Source organism: Portunus trituberculatus, chromosome 2 (assembly GCF_017591435.1).
Source record: "Portunus trituberculatus isolate SZX2019 chromosome 2, ASM1759143v1, whole genome shotgun sequence".
NCBI classification, from domain to species: Eukaryota; Metazoa; Arthropoda; class Malacostraca; order Decapoda; family Portunidae; genus Portunus; species Portunus trituberculatus.
In genome coordinates, this window is record NC_059256.1 from 134,934 (window position 1) to 140,535 (window position 5,602).

A 5,602-nucleotide genomic window follows, 5' to 3' on the forward strand; every position below is an offset into this window, starting at 1 on the left:
TGCTGGTTCATGCTGGCATTGGAGTTCCATGTTGCTCTTCACGTGGATGGCTGGCTGCTGCTGCTGTTGTTGTGAGTGTGGCGTCTGCCGTCAAGGTCAAATCCACACATATTCTTTTCGCGGTATGATATTTTTAATAGATTCTCATTTCTGCACCCAATATATTACAGAAATTTCTATATTTAACTTTGAAGTGATAAAAACATAACACAATATCCTTATTCTTGTGATACAAGTGTTTTTAAACAAATGTTAGCGCTATTCGTAGCGGTAAATACGGCCCGTAGCGCCTTCAAGATCAGGATCTAAATCTTCTTAGGTGTAGCTCATAAATCACTCGGCTCACAGCTAGTTGTCTTCTTACGAGTAATTCTGCATGACTCATAAATCCAGCTCATTGCTGTGAGTAGAAACTGGTAGTTGTGAGTTGCTTTATGAGGAGTTATGAAGTTTTATGCATACCGGCCCTGGGCCGGTATGCAGAAAACGTCATAAGTCAGTTGTGAGCTGGATGTAGCTCATAAACTTCTAAAGTGTAGCTCACAACCCTTATGAGCTATGCAAAAAAGTTCGTATCGATTTGTAGGACCTCATAACTCGTTGGAAAGTTATAAGTCGGGGAGAGGACTTCTAATGCGTCTGTGAGCTCCTCACAAGTTAAAATGGTAGAAAAACAACATCCTGTGGTACAGCAGCGCCGAAACTTTGCTGCCAGAAAAGACCCTCTGGAGATGTACGATGACCGTGAGCTCATCACAAGGTACAGGTTGGACCGTGATGGGATCTTGTTCGTCACAGACTTAATCAGAGATGATATAACAAGCCCCATATCTAGGAATAGTGCCCTCTCTGCTGAGCTGAAAGTCGTACTGACTTTGAGGATCTTGCTAGCAAGATGCAATTATGTAGCAGTGATGATTTTGGACCAACACAACCCACCATTAGTCGAGCCATAACACAGGTGTTAGAAGCACTGGCAAGACCACAGGTAGTGAGGCGCTTCATTAGATTCCCCGCTCGTCCTGATGGATGGATTTGCCTTAGGCGCCGCAACAGCTGGGGTCATATGGCGCCGCAACTATAGTTTAAAAAAAAAAACTAAAAGTAGTTAAATAAATAAAACTAAAGTTAATTAAAAACTAAGACTACAATAAAATTAGATAAAACAAAAATGCATAAGAAATAAAATTTCCAAATTGGGGAGGAGACAGGAAGCCAAGGAGGGAGAAATAAACTGCAAATGGTGTACAGTCGACCCATAAAGACTTTCAGTCGACCCATAAAGACTTTAACAGCAACCACCTGAAGGGGAGAGTTAAGTTGTAACGGGATAACAAGTATATCGTGACGGACAAGAATAGCTGTGCCATCGTGGTGGCCCTGGTCAGGGAAAGGAGTGCTAAAAAAAGGCACGATAGCCAGGAGGACTAGAATAAGTACTATCACCTAGCATAGTCTCTTGTAGAGCTACACAGGCTGGAGAGAACTCCGACAGCAAAGCTCGGAGGTCCCCCCACGAGGCGCGAAGGCCTCTATAGTTCCACTGTAGAAGCTTGAAGATGACTATTTAGGTGCAGTGGACGGACGAGCCTTTTGAAGGGGCTGCCCGTGACTCGCCTGACTAGAAATAATCAACCGACGAGAAGACACCGGGAATTGAGATGTACCGGGTCGTTGAACCGCAGCCTTTCGGCCTACCGGTGAGTGATGCGAACCATCATCACTCCTACCGGTCATCGGAAGACGAGGGTCGGGCTGGACTGCACTTTTTGATACAGCTGGTCCACGAGGGACGGCTGTGACAATATCATCGGACGTCTCCTTGCTAAGCCCGTCCTCATCACAAGAAGCCCGATCTGAGACGGTGGGCGTCACAGAAGGCTGGACAGAAACAACTGGCGCTACCATTGCAGAACGGTCCCTGGAGGACCTACGATCATGTACACCGGGAGAAACCTTAGATTGTTTAGGCTGAGCTCAATCGATCGACTCCGCAGAGCCACGGTGCCGTTTGGTCAGGCCCTTCAAAGGTTTAGGAGATACAGGTGGAAAATGGACATTTACTACATGGGTTACTTTGGTCAAGTCCGTATTGTTTTCGTCACTTCTAAGAGATGACTCAACCGAGTCATTAGACAAAACGGCAAACCTGTTAGCCAGATGAACAGGACCACACGCCTCAACAGAGCGAGAGGTAGCAGGAGGAGTTGTCTTCAGACCGGCAGACTCGGCTGAAGAGCGAGCGGCCAATGAAGCATAAGATGTCGCACCAGTACCGTCCTTCTGGCGGTAAAGGAGTTCACGGCGGGCGCTACCTAAACTGATGAACTGACTGTTAGCGAGCTGTAAAATATCCTGTTCCAGGCGATACCTAGGGCATTGCCTGGAACGTACTTGGTGAGCATCACGGCAATGAAAACAATAAGCAGCAGCATTGTAATGCTCCTCAGAATGTGAGTCTAGTGCAGAGCAATTACCACATCGGGAAGCCTCCTTGCAGGAGCTTTTACCGTGACCGTACGAATAACATGAGATACACTGAAGAGGGAGAGAAACAAAACGCCTCACCCTAAGATTAATAGGTCCGATATTAACCCGGTCAGGAAGGGTGGAACCAAAAAGGGTGAAGAGGACCATGTTGGAGGAGTTCCTCATCTTTGTCACCTTTTGGACTGAGCTAGGACACATTGCTAGTATTTCCGAATTACGGTCATTTCGCCCACATGTCATTTCGCCCACAAGTCAATTCGCCCACAAGTCAATTCGCCCACATATAAGAGTCAATTCGCCCACATATGAGTCAATTCGCCCACATATATTAAAAAATTATTAAAAAATATATACATACATGTAAGAATAAGGAAGTGGTGACAAAGAATTAAAAAGGAATTTTTATTAACAAATAGATGAATACATGCAAGATTCAGAAATCAGTTACAAAGAATTAAATAGAGACTTTTATCAAAAAACAGTTAAATAAATGTAACTAATATTCATAAAGTAAAGACCAAAAAGTAGTTACAAAGAATAAAGAAAACACAGCTACAGTACATAATGTATACATGCAAGTCAGCTCAGCTGCGCACTGGGCCATTCAGGTGAGCACACGCTTTCAGCAGCTGGTATGGCGATCGCTCACCCCTCACGTGTTCCTCCCAAAAAGTAAATATTTTACCTTGTAAATCTCTATATTTTTTACGTTGGATCCTTCTTAGCTTTTTTTCGGATACTAGCCTTATATAGATAGATGTCAATTTAGCCTCTTTGTGTAGAAGGCTTATGAGGAGGTAAAATTGAAGGTTACATCTACCTGCAGCACGTTTGTTTAGTCGGTTGTGCCAGCCTTCAATGTCATTGTTGGTGCGAATAGACTGATTAAAAATACTCCAGCTAGAAGTTGGCCATAAGGAGTTGTGGATCCATGTTCTTGATATATACTGCATTATAGTCTGTAACTGGGCTGTGGTAGCTTGACGTGACAGCCGTTCAAACACGGGACCTATATCTGCCTCAGGCAGAAATGGAAGAGCCATCACTTTTCTTAAGTACTTGTACGTCCCGTCGTCATGCGTGTATGCATGCTGGAGACCAACCTCTTGAACCTACATAAGTATTTCAAAACAAATAAATTAGACATTGTACTGTACAAAAGAAAAAAATCTAGCCATATTATGGTGATCCAATTTGTTTGAAAACTACTATTCGACAGGTATATATAAAAAATCTGTAGGCAATTAGTTAAATTGACTAACCTTTCTCCATACTGCTTGCGTCCAATGGTATACACATCCCTTGACCTTGGCATTAGGCAAAACCTCAGGCAAGACTTTCCACATTGCTTTCTCATAGTCGATTGTTATGTGTTGAACAGAAGGCTCATTTGGTAGACTAGTTAAAACTTAATCGAAAACTTTTCTGTAGTCACTTTTTTTTCTCCCAGACATGATGACAAATAATAAGGGGACTTGTTTTGCATGGTTGTCTGCCCTCACAAAAGCGTTGATTGTCATCAGCTGCGTAAAAGGGTGCCTGCATATCTTAAACGTGCTATCAATGTACCATGACTTTGCCCTCGTTAGATGTCCTATTTGTTCTGCTGTTGCGAAGATCAAATGGCGGCGTTCACGAACTGAAACGTCACTTATAAGAAAACCATCAGGAATGTGATTTAAATCTAGGTCAAAATTCAGGTTTTGGGGCTCTGTTGGTCTTAAATTTTGTCTTTGTCTGTTTGCTGTTCTTGCTAAATGCTCTGGCTTAGGCAGACTAGGGCATGGTGCATTTCCTATCTCTTGTAGCAACACGTCATCCACTATAGCAGTCGCTGGTTAAAACATATATTGTGCTGCCAGTTTCTTTACCTGCAATGTTACTTTAGTGACGATATCAGAGCCAGTTGATGATGAATGGTTGTGCAACACGTTGTTCTTTAAATATTTTCCATGTCTCTGCGTTACCTATTGCCTTGCATGGGTTACTTTTAGGGCGATTAGTACACTGCCAGTAAGTTACATTCGCTCGCTGCATTTTCTTGATGTAAGTATACCCATGACTGTCAACGAGCTTATCTTTTCCACGCTGTGTGCCCTTTTCAAAGAGCTGGAATGTAACTTCACTTTCTGGCTGCAGTTCAATATCTTGTATGGCTGGGTCGTCAAGTGAATCCTCTAGTTCCATTGGCAAGACAGGTGGGTCATCAACTGAAGACTCTTGTTCGTCTAGTTCCATTGGCAAGTCAGGTGAGTCATCAACTGAAGACTCTTGTTCCTCTAGTTCCATTGGCAAGTCAGGTGGGCCATCAATTGAAGACTCTTGTTCAACTGCAGGGATGTGTGGTTCGTGTTCCATGTCAGGGGTGGCTGGATCGTCCACTGGATGGGAGGTTGGTTCGCCACTGAAGGAGCAAGTATTACAATTCCAATCAATGGAAATACCGGATTTCACAGCTGCCCAGTAATCTGGACGCGATACACCGGTATTGCATTTCCTGTGTTGCCACCTTCCACACATGTCGCACTGCAGACCTTCTTGCCTTGCCCTTACAGGTACGAGGCACTGAATACACTCGTCTGCGCAGTCCACCATCTTGACAGGAATTGTTTTATTCTATGGTCAGATAGTAACGACAAAACCTAGGTAATGAACCACCAAACAAGTCACACACACACACACACACACACACACACACACACACACACACACACACACACACACACACACTTCCATAGGCTTAGTGAATAGTTTCATATGAATTGACTGCCTTACTAAAAACAACGTTTATTATTATTATTATTATTATTATTATTATTATTATTATTCCCTTCCTTCCCTCCCTTCAGCCATGCGTACACACACACACACACACACACACACACACACACACACACACACACACACACACACACACACACACACACACCCCATATTTTTACTTCTTGTCAGTTTCTTTTATTTTTATTTGGTTTATTCGTTATTTAATCCCTACCTCATTTCCTTGTATTTTTTACTTCTTATCAATTTCTTTAAATTTTATTTGGTTTAATCCTTAACTTTTTTGTTAGTATTTACAATGTTTTTCAGCTGTGACATCATCATAAACTAC

General features: G+C 42.9%; 1 protein-coding gene across 2 annotated transcripts in view; it reads right to left on the reverse strand.

The window, feature by feature from the left end:
• The window catches only part of LOC123507180, a 2,156-nt gene extending 1,826 nt beyond the window's left edge, over window positions 1-330 (reverse strand). For both annotated transcript variants that reach the window (XR_006675611.1, XM_045259856.1), the window contains exon 1: window positions 1-330. This exon is cut by the window's left edge. The gene's annotated coding sequence lies outside the window, so the exon portion shown is untranslated.
• Between the last annotated feature and the right edge of the window lie 5,272 nt (window positions 331-5,602).